Genomic DNA, 17,651 nt, shown 5'->3' with positions numbered 1-17,651 from the left:
TATACCAGAGAAATAAACCCACTAAGAGTTACCACTCAAGCAGGACAAGGTTCCATATAATATGAATCTGAAACTATGGAAATAACCTTTGATCTTTTATTAGAAATAAAAACTAAAACTGGTGCTTTTAAATAAATCTTCCTTGAAAGAAAAAAAAAAGGAAACTCTTAACCCTGTATCTTTAACCAAATTTACATACACACTAGCTCCAGGAAAACAGTGCTAACTGTATTACTGGTCCCACGACGTACATCATCCCACACCCTTTGCCAACTCCCAGGTGCCTTTTCCAAAATGGTAATAAATTTTCAGTCGTAGAATGACCAACATCAGAAAACAGGACTGGTTACAAGTCATTCTTATTATCTCTTATTTTTTCAAAACAACTTCTGTTACAGTATACCATACCTTATTACTGACAACCATCTTCCATAATATTGTTCTATATCATTTGACTATATCATTTGCATGCATTTAAAAAACATTAAAAAGAGTAAATCTTTCTAAAGGAATTCACACAAGAAATGAAAGGTAAAAGAGTGCATCTTATTCCAACGTTATATTTGGCACCAATGATCTTACATATACTAAGTGTAAAACAACTCTTTTATGTGGCTTGGTGTATACTGTGCTTCAAACTTCAGAGCAGATTTCATTACATGACAAAAACAATCTTCCTGGGCTGGGTAGGGTATATGTAGATCAGTTGCCAGAGTGCATGCCTGAATACACAGAGGCCTGGGTTCAATCCCAGCACTTCCTAAAACTGGGTATACTGTTTTAGGCTTATAATCGCACATTTAGAGGAGGTGGGAAAGATGAAGCACAAGTTAATGGTCGCCCTTAGGAGCCTAACAAGTTCAAAGTCATCCAATATATTAGTACACATCTTGCCCCTTGCTGCTCTACCTGGTAATTCCATGTTTATTGTAAAGCTATAATATAATCATCATAGTGTGGCTTTGGCTAAATAAATAAATACATCAACGGATTTTAAAAGGAGGCCGGAAACAAATCCACATAAATTTACGTCAACTGATCTTTAACAAAATTTAAAAGGGAACAAAAGCAGTTTTTCAACACATAGTGCAGGAACAACACAACATTTAAAAAATAAGTGTCGTAAACACAAACCATAAATGCTTTGAAAAATATTGGTAAAATGAAAAACCTGAAGACTCCAAAAGTATAAGAAGAAATTTTTGAGTAAAATACTAATGGTGTGATCCAAGAAAAGAATCAGTAAACTAAACTTCATTAAAATTACCATTTTTCTTCTGTGAAGGATACAGAAGAGAAAGTGGTAATACATGCCATAAAAAGCTAGGAAATATTTGCAGAAGACAAATTTTGTAATAGACAATTATTTAAAATATGAAATAATGTCTTAAACTCACTGGGAAATCAAGCAATGGAATTAGAAAGTGGACAAAGAGCTTTAACAGACACATCACTGAAGAGAAAAAACAAAAGACAAATAAGCAAGTGAAAATATGCACATCATATGTCTTGAAGAAGTGCAAAACAAGGACATATCACCACACACTCGTTAGAATAGCCAAAACCCAAAACACTGACAATACCAATGCTGGTGCGGATGTGGAGCAACTAGAACTCTCATTCACTAATGGCAACAGTAGAAAATACTACAACTACTTGACAGTTACTGACAAATCTATTTTTTAAATCAGTGTTGCTCTAAAGGAGCGATAGTCATAGTTCCCTAAACTTGCAAATAACCAAGATGTCTTTTATTATATGACTGGACAGTCTGTGATATATCAAGACAACAGAATGTTTTCCAGTGCTAAAAAGAACAAAGCCATGCAAAGATACGGAGGAAATAAGGAAATTCACTTATTACCAAGTGAAAGAAGCTAATGTGAAAAGGTTACAATTTACATGATTCCCACTGTATGACATCCTAGAAAAGACAAATTGTAAATGATAATGAAAAAAAGCAATGGTTCCAGGGGTTATGGTGAAGAGGGGATGAATAAATGAAACACAGAGGACTTTTCAGGATTTAAAATTATTCTCAATGTGATCTAAAAGTGACCAGATAGATGTAACAATACTTTTGTTCAAATCCACAGAATGTACAACATCAAGGATGATAAATATACAGACTGCATTTTGAGTGATAATAATAGGACAAAGTGAATCATTATATCAAATGCAGCACGTTAATAAAAGACCATGATTGACAAGGAGAGGGTACTAAGGTAGGCACAAGGTAAGATAGAAATCTCTTATCTTCCCTTTAATTTTCTACAAGCCTAAAGTCCTCTAAACATAATAAAAACTATTAGGAACAAAGAGATGGCTCAGAGTTAAGAGTGTGTACTGCTCTTGTAAAGGACCAGAATTCAGTCCCCAGCACCCACATCAGACAAGTCAAAACTGCTTATTAACTCTAGCTCCAGCGAGATCCTGTGCCTCTGGCCTCTTCACCAGAGCACACATGCAATTATGCCATACGCATACACATACATATAAAAAATAAGAAGAAAGTCTATTACACTTATCAACTCTAAAAATTATTGTTTCTGGAGCAGACATAATTATTCAATTCTTAAAGATACTCGAAAGCGCAAGTTTGAAAAACGAACTTCAATTATTAGAACCCAGGGTAAGAGAATCAACTCCCAAAAGTTGTCCTCTGACTTTCAAAAATATGCTGTCATATACACAATAACATTACACACACACACATACATGCATACACCCTAATAACAACTAAAACAAAAATATTATTTTCAGGACACAGAATTACTGTTAATTGTTGCATATCTTGAAAAGTCATGTAACTATGCATAGTTTTGTTTTCTTTATATAACGAAAATTAAATTTAAGGGAAATAATTGGATTTGAAATCCTAGCAATTATCATGATAGCCTGTACTTAAGTGCTAACATTATGAAAAAAGTCATAAAACAAACAAGGGAACAAGAGAACAAAGAAAGAAAAGAAAAAAGAAAGGAAAGGAAAGGAAAGGAAAGGAAAGGAAAGGAAAGGAAAGGAAAGGAAGAAAGAAAGAAAGAAAGAAGCAAGCATTATAATGAAGTTAACTTTATAAACTCAATGACCTGGGACTCTAGAATATGCTTCTTATCATGTCACATATAAAAATAGAGAACAGTAATAAACAGCAAATAAACAGTAATAAACATGTTAACATCTTAATGAGTCTCGTGGCTTTTGCCTAACAAACTCAAAATTTCCATTCAAGTATCCATCTCCAATAAATGTCACTGTCTTAGTACCTCACTCAATAACTGATTTGTACTTTAGCAGTTTAATCGAGTGTTTGCAATAAGATAGTAGCCATTATAAAATATTTGATGTTTCCTGAATATCAACTCTAGCTTTCAGTAACAAACAAAAATCCATTTTTAAAATAAAATGACAAAAATTGAATTAAGATGTAATTTCACCAGTGAGTTTACCTCTCCTACGCTCTGGAGCAATCAATTCTCCAAATTTAGAAACAGTACTCCCTACCAGTTAAATGATTTTGGACTCCTGGTTCTTGCCTAAAATTATATTGTTAAATTTCTTTTATACTTTGTACATATTTTCTACTAAATTTAAAGTTTTATATTTAAAAATAAAAACCATTACACCATAGTGTATGCTAATGACTTAAATTTATTAGCTAAAATTATTTGCCTACAAATGGATGAGTCTGGTTTTTCTTACATGCCTGGTGTGGTGGAACTTGCAAACTACATTTCCCAAAATGCTTTGCAAGAAAGGGCACTGTTGGCACAATATTAAAGGGAAAGTTTTTTACTTTTGTTTTTTGGGTTTTTTTTTTTTTCTTATTTGCTTTTGGGCATTGGCAGCTTCAAAAATGGTACTTGAGCAGCCTCCTCGATATGGAGCTCTAAGGAGCTAGCCTTCAGGTCTGCTGGTGATGGCAACAATGGAAATAAAACAGCAGCACTTACAAGAAAGTGACTGCAAAGTCCAGCCCACCAGGCACTAACATAACTCTGGGTTTCTTGCCACTTCACCCTCACTTAGGTGATGGAGGAGGGTCATCTGTCTATGTATTACTTTTATTGGTTAATAAAGAAACTGCCTTGGCCCTTTGATAGGACAGAAAATTAGGTAGGCGGAGTAAACAGAACAGAATGCTGGAAGGAAGAAGGCAGTGAGGCAGTTGCCATGACTCTCCTCTCCAAGACAGAAGCAGGTTAGGATCTTTCCCAGTAAGTCACCACCTCACAGATTACTAAATATGGGTAAAGGAAGATGTGAGAGTTAGCCAATAAGAGGCTACAGCTAATGGGCCAGGCAGTGTTTAAAAGAATACAGTTTCCGTGTAATTATTTCAGGGGTAAGCTAGCCGGGATCCAGGCAGGAATGCGGCCCACCGCTCCTTCAACAACTAACGGTGCAGCTGCTGCTCACAAGCAGAACTTGTAAACTCTGGGTAGCTATATATTTGTCTTCCTTTAGCTGCAGAGAGTCGATGCTAAACAAGATTGCCACTTTTTTTTTTCTCTCCAGGTTGTTTGTTTGTTTTTCATTGAATCTGAACTTTACTGACTCTGTGAGGGCTGTCTTCAAGTTTCACAGATCCAGCTGTCCACTCACCTCACTGTTCTTGCCCAGGTTTTTACATGAGTCCTGAAGATACAAACTCAGGTCATCAACCTTACAGCACTATACCCACTAAACCATCTCCTCATCTCTCCAACAGACTAGCAATTGAATTCAACACTCTTATGTTCCTCCATTGTGAGTTATTTAAATTATTGTAGTGGCACTGCTTAAAAGACACCCACACCCCAGTATACTCAGTTATTGATAAATGTTACAAACATATGCCACAATATTCTATATATTATAGGATAACAATACAGTAATTTACGTTCTATTTAAATAAAAAATTAAATAACATTTCAGATTTTTAAATTTTATCAATATTTTTAAACATTTTCCTTCACTAAAAACAATGAAACAGACTTAAATAAAAGATGACATTGGTTCCATCTTGACTCAGTTCTACATATTGCAAAATAGTCATTAGAAAAGATGGTATCATATGTCAGTAACTATAATGATTAGCATTACAGAGGTTGCAAAGAAAGCCTCACAAAGCAGTAGACCAAATGGAGGAGGAGTGACTTTAGCTGTGCTCACTATTCACAATGATTGGTTTCTAAGAACAGCCTGAATATAGTTAGGAAAGTACTATCTTCTCCTGATGTCAGTAATTCTTATGAGATGTACTTCAAATTTTTAAAAATAAAAATTTAAAACATATTAAAAACTGCATTTGCAAAACTTTAAAGTAAGTTATGTGTTCCAAATTTATAATACTATGCAGACACATTTTGTACAGTTTTTAATAAACACAGTAAATACTTTTACAAGTATGTTGGTTTTGGCAACAAAATACACAATAATAAAAATACTTATAATCATTCAATATGAAATACTGAAGAGTAGATCTTATTTAAAGTATAAAATATACCTTAAAAATAAAGCATAATTATTTCTAAAATGTAAGAAAGGCAGGGTAGTACAGATATTACAAACTGTAGTCAACACAGAACATTCATAATACTGTGAAAGAAAACTGCACAATAGCCATAGTTTAGTATTGTTTCTCAATTGTTTGCCACTGAGTAACTGATGTGTCAGAAGCTGTGAAAATAAAACTCATGGACAGTCCCCATCTTCCTACAAAGTTTCACAATGGTTCTATTAAAATACTATTTTATCTCCATACATGGTAGTATATTTTCTATCATATTTAAAGCTTCAAATTTAAAAAAACAAATTAATCATACTAAACGGCATCTTATAGCATTTAGATAAACTTTTAATTACAGTATCTTTGCAAAAATAGCTTGTCTACAAGTAAATCAATTTAGATGTCGTGTTGTAACCTAACCCAGAAAAAAAATTATCTATATGACAAACCTCTCCAATATGTTTAAATCTACTTATAAATTTCCCACAATGCACTGTTTTACTGACAATACTTTCCTGCTTAGCAGATGCCTTCAACATCTAGCACTAGTTACTTGTAAGATATATAGTTCTTATTCTTACTAAAACTGAACACAGCAAATACCTTCAGCTCAAGTGTTACAAACACTAGTACTTTCATTTAACTATCAAGTAAGCCTTCCATACTGTATAATCTGTTGAAATTCCTCAAAGTTTTAAGAAATGTTCCCTATGCATCTTGTAACAGTATCTGCTGACAAAATGTGATGTACCTTATTGTCATACTATTTGCTACACATTATTTCTGCCATTTTTGCTCTTAAGAACAATGTTTCAAGAGGATGCTTGGTTTTCACTTTTAAATTTTAAATGCCTGATAAACACATCCATTCAGCAGCTATGGTTGCCTACAATATAACTGCACAATATCAAGACAATTAAATTTTCAGCACAGATGGGGGAGGACCCTCAAGCCCCTCCCCAGCTGAGGAGTTATTGGTAGTTGGTTCACACTAAGGAAGAGTGAAGCAATGTCCTTTGTAGGTGTGGCTGGTAGATCACGTGGCACAGTGGATGATCCCATGCTCGTGTACATGTGCTCAGTGTTAATGGAACCCAAGTGGTTATTAATAGCAATACTAATAAAAAGGAAACATGAAGTTGGGAGGGAGGCAAGTTGGTGAATTCTGAAAGGAGGTAGCTGGTGGCTGAGGTAGGGAAGAGCAAATAAATTCTACACATGTGAAAAAATTTTCAATTACAAAAGAAAAACTATTGTTTTAAAATATTAAATGACCTAGCACATGTGTAACTTTGTGACATGAATATTTATCGTTATTGTCATTGTTATTACTACTATGATTATTATTATTTGCATATGTCTATGTATGTATGTGTATGTAAGCATGTGTGCCATGCAGTATGTGGCAGGTCAAAGAACAATTCTCAGGAGCCAGGGTTCTTTCCTTTCAGATGTTTTTGGGGATCAGATCATCAGGCTCACAAGGCAATTGCTTTGGTCCTAATGAACCACCCAGCTTGCCTTGGATACCTAGATATTAATGTCTTACAATGAGATGGTATTCTATCATCAGAAAAAAAAAATCTGAAGGTACACTATAACCTGAGATTCATTTGCAATAATGGCTAATGTAAATCTACATTTCAAAGACGCTTCTTGAGAATTAATTTGGTTGACACATTGCCAAATATTATTAAATTATTTTTAATTTAAAATATAACTGACAAAGTGTTCATAAGTATATGCTAAGATATTCTTATTCCAGATGTGACTGAATTATCAGTATTATCTTTACTGTGCTTTTCTGTCAGTTATGTTTTGTAAGAATTGATTCAGTTACAATACTTAACTTCATACAGAAAAACAAAAACCCAAGGATAGCCAAAACAATCCTGTACAATAAAAGAACTTCTGGAGGCATCACCATCCCTGACTTCAAGCTCTACAATAGAGCTATTGCAATAAAGACAGCTTGATATTGGCATAAAAAGAGACATGTGGATCAAGGGAATCAAACTGAAGACCCTGATATTAATCAACATACCTATGAACACCTAATTTTTGACAAAGAAGCCAAAATTGTACAATGGGGGGAAAAAGCATCTTCAACAAATGGTCCTGGCATACTTGGATGTTGATATGTAGAGGAATGCCAATAGATCTGTATCTATGCACAAAACTCAAGTCCAAGTGGATCAAAGACCTCAACATAAATTCAGTTACACGAAATGTGATAGAACAGAAAATGGGAAGCAGCCTAGAACGCATGGGCACAGGAGACCACTTCCTGAATATAACATCAGTAGCACAGACACTGAGAGCAACAATTAATAAATGGGACTTCCAAAACTGAGAAACTTCCGTAAGGCAAAGAACACAGTCAATGAGACAAAATGGCAGCCTACAGAATGGGGAAAGATCTTCACCAACCTCACATCGAACAGAGGATCTTCAAAATATATGAAGAACTCAAGAAAGTTGACATCCAAATACCAAATAATCCAATAAAATAAAATGGGGTACAGAACTACAAAGAGAATTCTCAACAGGAGAATCTCAAATGGCCGAAAGACACTTAAGGAATTGCTCAACAACCTTAGTCATTAGGGAAATGCAAATCAAAATGACTCAGAGATATCATCACCTGTCAGAATGGCTAAGATCAAAAACACTGATGATAGCTTATGCTGGAGAGGTTACAGAGTAAGGGGAAACTTCTCCATTGCTAGTGGGATTGCAAACTTGTATAGTCACTTTGGAAATCAGTATGATGGGAAATTGAAAATCAACTTACCTCAAGACCCAACAACACTACTCTTGGGCATATACTCGAAGAAAGTGCATGCATACCATAAGGGCATTTGCTCAGCTATGTTCACAGCAGCATTATGCATAATAGTCAGAACCTGGAAAGAACCTAGATAACCCTCAACCAAATAATGGATAAAGAAAATGTGGTACATTTACACAATAGAGTATTACTCAGCTGTTAAAAAAATGACATCTTAAAATTTGCAGACAAATGGATGGAACTAGAAAAAAAATCCTGAGTAAGGTAACCCAGACCCAGAAAGACAAACATGGTATGTACTCACTCATAAGAAGCTATAAGATGTAAGGCAAAAGGAAAAAAAAGATAACCAGGCTACAATCCACAGTCCCAGAGAAGCTAGATATAAAGAAGGACCCTAAGAGGGACAGGCAAGGAGGGCCCCAGGAAGGTGAAGCAGTTAAGATTTCTGGGTAAACTGGGAAGGGAAAAGGAGGGAGGGTATGAGAGATGGGAACATGAGGGATCGAGATGGGCAAGTTGGAGGAGGGACAGAGGGGGGAAGCAATTACAGAGACATCGTGATAGCTATTATGGAGTTAGGGAGAAACCTGGTGCCAGGGAAACTCCTAGGAATCCACAAGAATGACCTCAGCTAAGACTCCTAGCAATAGTAGAGAGGGGGCCTGAACTGGCCGTCCTCTGTAATCAGATTAGTGACCACCCTAAATCCCATCATAGAATCTACATCCAGTAAGTGATGGAAGCAGATGAAGTGAACCACAGCCAAGCACTGATTGAGACCCTGGAGTTCAGTTGAAGAGAGGGAGGAGAGATCATATGAGCAAGGGGATCAAGATCATAATGAGGAAAAGTACAGAGACAGCTGACACAAGCTAATGGGAGCTCATGTACTCTGGACTGACACCTGTGAAACCTACATGGGACCAAACTAGGCCCTGTGAATGTGGGTAATGGTTATGCGGCTTGATTTGTTTGGCAGGGAGGAGTTTGGGAGGGAGTTGGCAGTGGGAGCAGCACTTAGCCCAGTACATGAACTGGTTTTTTAGGGCCCATTACCTATGGTGAGATACCTTGCACAGCCTGATTCAGGGAGAAGAGGCTTGATCCTGCCTCAACTTGGTATCCCAAACTTTGGTGACTCCCAAAGGAAGCTTTATCTGCTCTGAGGAGTAGATAGGAAGTGAGATGGGAAAGGTGGGAAGACAGGAGAAACAGAGGGAGGGGTAACTGGGGTTGGAAGATAAAATTAAAAATCAATTTTTTTAATTAAATACAAATAAATTCATCTTAAGACCCCATAAATAAAAAAAATAATTAGTTCAGTAAAAGCTAGGTAATATGATCTAAAAATCAAAGAAAATTTTTGTAAAAAATAAAATAAAAATTAGCAGTTCCAATCTTAATCAAATAAATTTGTCCCAATCAGGATGACTTTTATAATTTACTATGCATATAACAAATACTAACAGCATCTACTGTGTACTAAATATTAATAAACTTTAACCTTTAAACTCTTACAAATAAAAACATACATAAAAGTTTTGATAGATTTTCAAAGTCACCTTGCATGTTTCCTAGAGTACATGAAATCCAAGTTTTAGAACACTATTTTCAAACGTCTTTAGCTCCAATTTAATATATATATATATATATATATATATATATATATATAACCCAAAAGCAAGTTACTTAACCATGACACAGATCACATCTATAAAATGAGGATAAGAATAGCTGTATCAGAGCTGTAATGAAGACTCCACTCAACTGATAATGAGTTAACATTTGTTGTAAACACACACAGTACAAGGCATTTTAAAAACAGTAGTTTACTAATTCCTGAGGATAGTGTTGATAAAGAACATTTGTGAAAATTACAAGGAAATAGAGATTGAAATGGATACATAAAGACCACTTGTTGAATATTACAAGGAAATAAGAGATTAATTGTATAAAACTTTAAAATGTATTAAGGCAAATACAGTTGGTTGTTTCCACAACTATGTTCTTCAGAAAACTTTAAGGCTCCTGGAGGCAAAGCCTTGTTGCTGTGACCATCATGTCTTCACAAAGTACAACGTTTTGCAGGCACTGTGTTCTCAATCAGTATTAAGTGTTAGGTGTAGCTGAATGGGTGCTATTATAACTTATTGTTTACTGTCTACAAAAATTACAGCAACTCAATTATTGACAGGAGTAAGCAATTAACTACACGGATATTACAAGACACGCCACTGTTCTTATCTGTACTGTATTATATCTTTGCAGGAAGAGGTAACACTCTCCAGACCTTTTGAAAAACGCAGCATCCCATGGCTATTTATATGACTTGCAGTGTGCCCTAGCTCAGACCTCAGATAAGAAATGTTTCCATGGTGGCTTTACTGAGATACTTTCTGTATAAGGTAGGGAATTAGTCAGCTAACCTGAAATCAATTGCCTATTCTAAAGAAAATCAAATGAAACTATGAAGTCTACCATCTGTTTAGCTAAAGTTCAAGAATTTTAATTTTATGAAGAATTACTTTACTTTTGAGATTGCAATTTCCTTCAGATAAGACAGCTGAGATGGGGAAAATCTAGCTTGTGATGTGCAATACTTAGCTATGTGGTCATATCTGACAGTTTATGTTTTCCATCTGACTCATGGTGCCTTCACAAGGAAAGGGCAGGCAGATCAACATGGAATGTTTGAAAGAAAAGGGAAGAATAATACATGTGAGGCATGACTGTATGTGATTGAAGACATGAAAGATTAGTTTTCATCATTGTCATGATTATTCAGGCGCAGATACAACATCCTCAGATACATGGGAAGTAGAGTAAATCTGCAAAACCAAAATGGCTATTAAAGTCAAACTAGCCTGGATTTGACTCAAGCATCAACACTTGCTAGCTGTGAATAAAACAAGCGACCATTTTCTTTGAATTTTGGTTTCTTCATAGTACTAAATGTTCTCATCCACAAACGGTTATCAATACAAACAGTTTAACCCATGATAAGTCATTAAATAATAATCCTTCCTCTTCCTGATACAGAAATTCCCCAAATTACTATATTTTGGACTTCTTCTACCTAGTAACGACTTATATCAATACTTTATATCTATCTATCACATAACAGTTTTGAAAGTTCTTCACAGAACTATTGCAGTTATATGTGAGCTGGGCATGATGACACATACCTGTCATTCAGCATTAGGGAGGTGGAGACAGAGGAATTAGAGTTCAATGCCAGGGTTTTGTAGTGAGTTTAAGACTAGCCTGAGCTACACCCCCATCTCAGGAACAAAACAAAGCTACACCAAAATTTTAAAACAATCTTTTAACTTATTTCTCACTAACACCAGTGAAGTTATTTGCCACTGTTTATTTTTATTTTCTTTTGTGTGTATGGGTCCTTGTCTACATATGTTTGTATGTCATTTCCCTGGTGATTATGGAGGCCTGAAGAGCTGGCATCAGATCCCCCTGAAGCCAGAGTTAAAACTGGTAGTGAGCTGCCACGTGGGTGCTGGGAATCTAACCTGGGTCCTCCAGAAGAGTTGTCAGAGCTCCTAACCACTGAGTCACCACTCTAACCCCATAATTTTTATGAAAGAATTGTTTAACTTAAAACAATTTTTATGAGATCTTCCAAATAAAAAAGTTACACTGCCGGGATGGCCAGGAGCCAGAGGCCAGATAGGAGACCTAGGATAGAACAAACACACTGGCATAAAAATAAATAAATAAATAAATAAATAAATAAATAAATAAATAAAGCAAACAAAACACAATCTGTGAGAACTCTACAAACCCCACTAAAGATACCTTCTTCAGAAAGAATGTACTTTTAAAAAAAAAATCAGGACCTGTAAATCAACTACTTAATTTCTAATAAAACTATCGACACCAGCAAATAAATAAATAAATAAATAAATAAATAAATAAATAAATGAAACTAGTACATGTATCATTCCATCAAGTATGATTCCTAACTCTGTATAGGTCTTACAGGCACAGTGGGTACAGGAGCTTTCCACTAAAGCTGATGATCTGAGCTGCACCCAATGACAGATACCAAAGAAATGTCCTCAAACCTAACCTCCAGACACCTGCACTGCAGCACAAATATGCCAATACAGACACACACACACACACACACACACACACACATACACACATCCCACAAAAATAAATGTGTAATGTAATAAAAATTTTTTAAATCTTACGGTTTCTTCCAACATAATATTTTTGTTTGGTAATTTCATGCACCCCAATCACAGCCAGAACAAAGGATAATATCTGAATATTAAAAAGATGAGTAGACTATTTGCATAGTATCCTAGTTTGCTATTTGTTGTTGTGACTGGAAAGAAGGGGCTCAGCGGGTGGAGGGACAGTCCAACACTGAAGAAAGCCGCCAAGGCAAGAACTCAAGGGAGGAACATGGAGACAAGAACTGAAGCAGGAGCCATGAAAGATCACTGCTTATTGACTACTCCCCAAAGTTTGTTCAGTCTGCTTTCTTTTACACCTCAGAATACTTGACAAATTGTCACACCTACCACGGTGGGCTTTGTCCTTCCATATCAATCCATGAAACAATAAAATGCCCCACAGACATGCCCATAGGCCAATCCAATAAAGGTAATTCCTCAATTGAATTTCCAGGTGTCTCTAGACTATGTCAAATTAAAAAGTAACCAGTACACCTAAGCTTAGAATAATATAAGAAAACATTTAAATTATTGCCAGAAGTGATTCCAAGGTTTAAGAATTTACTTGGTACAATACAGTAAAATTGTCTCCAAAATAAGTAAAAATGGAATCTTTAAAGATCATAAAGATTAATTTTATCAAGTTTAAAATTTAAAAAATCACTAATCTGCCAAATTTTCAGTAAGTACCTATATGAAGAAGAAGTTATACTATATATTTTAAAACAAGAGTATATCCAAGTCTAAGTTTATTTTTATGACCCATGCAGTCCATCTTTTTATGTGCTTAAGAAAGCATTCCCCTTTTTAGGTACTGGAATTTTAAATTAGAATATAAAGTAAATAATATCAAATTCTTTTTAAAATATTTATAAAGCTACATTTTTCTGGACCTTGGAGGATTCTTCTGAGCTTTTAGAATATCATTTCAGTTTCCAGTCTAAATGGTAAAGTCAGAGACTACTACAATTGGTTATGCTGAAAATATGTTTACCTAAAACATCTGGATTGGGAAAAAGAGTTACTGTGAACTATCTCGATTTTCATCATGAAAGAAAAAGTAAAAACTGGAAAGTAGAGATAACAGACAAATTTATAACAGGATAGGGACTTAAACATGAAAGAACTAGTGAAGCCCAATTGAAGTTTAAATATAAGCATGTGTTTCTTCTTATATTTGGGCCCTTATTAGTAACTTGATTACAAATACGAGGGATGGAAATTAGTTATCTTCTCTATTTTCTTAACCAAAATGTTAGCAAGTCTCTTGCTCAAAAGTCTCTTGTTTTTTTAAAAATTTATTTAGTATCATGTATGTGTGTGCATGAGTATACGTATGTGCAAGAAAGAGGTGCCAGACATCCTGGAACTGTAGTCATAGGCCACTGTGAGCTACCCCATGTAGGTGCTTGGAATTAAATACTGGTCCTCTGGGATAGCAAGCATTCTTTACAGCTGAGCCATGGCTCCAGACTTCACAATTCTCTTTTAAATGATTAAAAAAAACTAATCAAAATTATTCCTTTGCATATTTCATGTAAATCAAGTAAAATTACTACTGTGTGCAGTCCCATATTTGAGCTCCTTGGCTCTCCATGAACTTTAATTCAATCAAAAGGCACCACCACCCTTTTGTACCTTTAATTTTTTCTGATTCTCCATAAAATCCATGTTCCTGCTCTTCCAATAAATACTATACTTCAACATTTCCTGTGTATTGATCTCCTCTATCCTACTGACCACACGTTCCTAAAATAGCTGCATTCCTAAAATATCCTGGTTAATATGTCTACATGATATATATTATTGCATTCTATTAAATATATCTCTAATGCATTACTTGATTAAGTACCTGAGTGTCCACTGACCCTCATTCCCTCCTCATCATAGTCTTACCACAGGCCTGTGCTCACAAACCTAGATCACCTACCAACTACTGCTTACCCCTCCAAGTTCTGCCTCCTAATTTCTTTTGTTGTTATTGTTTTTATTTTTGTTCTTTACTTTGTTTTGTTTTTGAGACAAGGTTTCTCTGTAGTTTTGGATCCTGTCCTGGAACTAGTTCTTCTCGAACTCACAGAGATTCACCCGCCTCTGCCTTCCAAGTGCTGGGATTAAAAGCATGTGCTACCGTTGCCTGGCCTTGCCTCCTAATTTCTAATTTCAAAGTTTTACCTACTCTTGAATTGGTCAATCAAAATATAAAAACCTAGTAAATTCATCTTAATACTCCAATCACTGAAAACAGGCATGATTTTACCTAAAATCCTTTCACTGTTCCATTCCAAATGACCAGCATTCTGCAGTAGATCTTTGTCAGAGCACCATACTCCTCTTTCTGTGCCATCTAGTCCAGTTATTAAAGGCTCTTCCTCTCTCTACTTCCTCAAATCTTCATTCCCCTAAGACACCAAATAAGCATAAAGGAGACATTCTTAAAGACTCCTCATATAACAGTTCCTTGCCGTGACTACATAATGCTTTTGGGGGCACCCATTTTTCTTATAACCCAGACCCCTCCTCTGAATCCTGTGAAACTAAACAATCAGTATCTAGAGCAGTAGATTAGTAATAGGCTAAATGTGACTTTCTAAGAAAGCAGTGTTTGCCTATCTGACCATATGATTTATTTTAAAATCAAAATAGACAAACAAAATAGAAAACAAAAGAGGTAAGCATTCTAAAAACACAAAAGGATTAAGAACAGAGGCAGATTAACTTGTCAAAGAGGATTTCATTGTAAGGAACAGTACACAGAAACACTTGTCAATTCTCTAACAAATATAATGTTATACAAGTTCTGGACACCTGAAAGAAGCAGGAGTAGATGAGTGAGAGAAGTTCCATCGGCTAAAGCTAAATATCAACTAAGATACGATGCATGTCACATATACAACCCACTGATTACTAACCCAGAAACCATTTATTCGACCCACAATTTCCAAGGCAATCTCCAGATTTCTCCAATACTATCAGCTTGTTCTTTTCTACTCCTTTCCAAAATTGGCTTTGATATTAATGGTCATTTTGATTCCCCAGAATAAAAATATCGGGTACTGAGATTAGATGGGTAAAAAGCTGATGTCAACAGGTATCATAAAGCTACTTTTACAGAAGAATAACTAAAAAATTCACAAGGCATTGCTGATTAGCACTATAAACATATGCCATTGGAGTTTGTCACACACAGGAACCAAGCTACTCAACTACTCTTGGCCTTCCTCATCTTTAAAATGGGTAGAATAACATTAACTAGGAGCCCTATGAAACAAATGACCCTAAGTATGTCAACCATTTAAACACTGTTTGGCACATAGTGATAAAACCTAAATTTATAATATGGATTCAATTTATAATAATGATCCAAATTAAACATGATCCAATTCACTAGCTTGCCTTTAAATTAATAAACAACACCTAAATTAATATATACATACAATATATAAAAGATTATGATACAAACTTGAAATCAGGATAGATTGAATTTGAATTTTCAAGTGAATTAGTTTGAGTATTATAAAATCTATACTACATTTTGTTATTGCTTTTAGCTTTTAAATCTAACAGACTGGTATCATTAAGCCCTTAGCCAAAATAAGTAGTTGCTTTCAACAAGTTTCAGATATTAAAATATATGTCTATATGTATATGCATGTATACATGTGTATGGATGTGCACATATACCTGTTTTTAAAACCATAGTTTATTGAATGCAGTAAGAAAACACTGACATTCAAGGAAAAGAAAAATTTGAAAAGTCTGAGCCATTTGTCCTTATATACATAAGTATTTATTACAAATGTTTATTAAATTTCTTTTTCGAGACAGGGTTTCTCTGAGCTTCCTGGAACTCACTCTTCAGGCTGGCCCTGAACTCAGAATTCTGCCTGTCACTGTCCCTGGAATAATGAAATTAAAGGCATATGCCACTACCGCCTGGCTACAAATGCTTATTAACTTAAGGAAATGTATTGTTGGTATAGGACTAGTCAATCAACCAAAAACACACAAAAAACGAAGCCTTGTCTGAACAGACACTCACAAAAGATAGTAAGGCAACTCACTAAGGCTACAACAACAAATGTAGCCAGATATGTGCTTCCCTTTAGAAAACTATTTTAATTTAATTTCTATATAATGTACAAAAATCAACTTCAGGGGATAATTTATTAAAAGGCAGAAAAAGCATCAACCATGAAAGACCGTAAGTATGATGACCTACTTCTACTAATTATCATATGCTAAAGAATATAAAAAGACAAGATACAAACTAAAAGATAGAAAGGGTATCTAGAATATAAAGAACTCACACAAATCAATAGGAAAGATACATACAAGATAAACAGTTGAAAATATGAACAGTCATTTCTGGAGAAAAACAAAAAAGAAAGCATTCACAGTCAAATTAGTAAGTAGCAAAATTCAAATCAAGACCAAAATGGATGTGTTTTATTCATGTAAGTGGTAAAATTTTAAAATTCTGACAGGACTATAAGACAAAAAGAATAAAGATGAACAGGACTATTATGTGTACCAATAGTGACCACACAAATGATTGACATGACTCCAGAAAAGCAGTATGACAACCACTTGTAATATCAAGCATTACACACCTAAGAACAGCATCTCCAGTCTAAGTGCAGAACAAAGAAAATTACTTGAAAATGTCGGAAAGAAACAAGAAACAAGACAGGTGATAAGTACACTGGGACTCTGTCAGCCATTTTATATTCAAGAGAAAGCAAACTTTGAGTTACAATTATGCACAATGTGGATCAATCTTGATAATTAAATACTGAGCAAAACAGTGACGAGAAAAATGCAGCATGATGTAAGGATTTTACCTATGTTTATAAAAGGTAATTACAAAATTTGACTTTTGAAAGGCATTGGTGGCACACACCTTTAATTCCAGCACTTACAATACAGAAACAGGCAGATCTCATAGTTCAAGGCCAGCCAGGGCTACTCAGAGGAAACCTTGTCTGGTAAAATCAAAAAGAAGAAAAAAAGTTACCTTTAAAAAGACAACAGATAAATGAACACAACTTTTAGAAAGATAGTCATTAAGCCAAGAATGATGTTGCACTTAGTAGGCTCAAGAGGAATGACTGCCATGAGTTCAGGACCAGGCTCATTTACATAGTTCTAGGGCAGCTTGGGC

General features: G+C 35.0%; 1 protein-coding gene across 6 annotated transcripts in view; it reads right to left on the bottom strand.

The window, feature by feature from the left end:
* Zbtb20 (zinc finger and BTB domain containing 20) overlaps positions 1 to 17,651 on the bottom strand; it is a 758,948-nt gene that overhangs the window by 727,462 nt on the left and 13,835 nt on the right. The gene's annotated exons all lie outside the window — the stretch shown is intronic.

The sequence above is a fragment of the Myodes glareolus genome, chromosome 2 (assembly GCF_982192425.1).
Source record: "Myodes glareolus chromosome 2, mMyoGla1.1, whole genome shotgun sequence".
Lineage (NCBI taxonomy): Eukaryota > Metazoa > Chordata > Mammalia > Rodentia > Cricetidae > Myodes > Myodes glareolus.
This window is presented reverse-complemented; position numbering and strand designations above follow the sequence as displayed.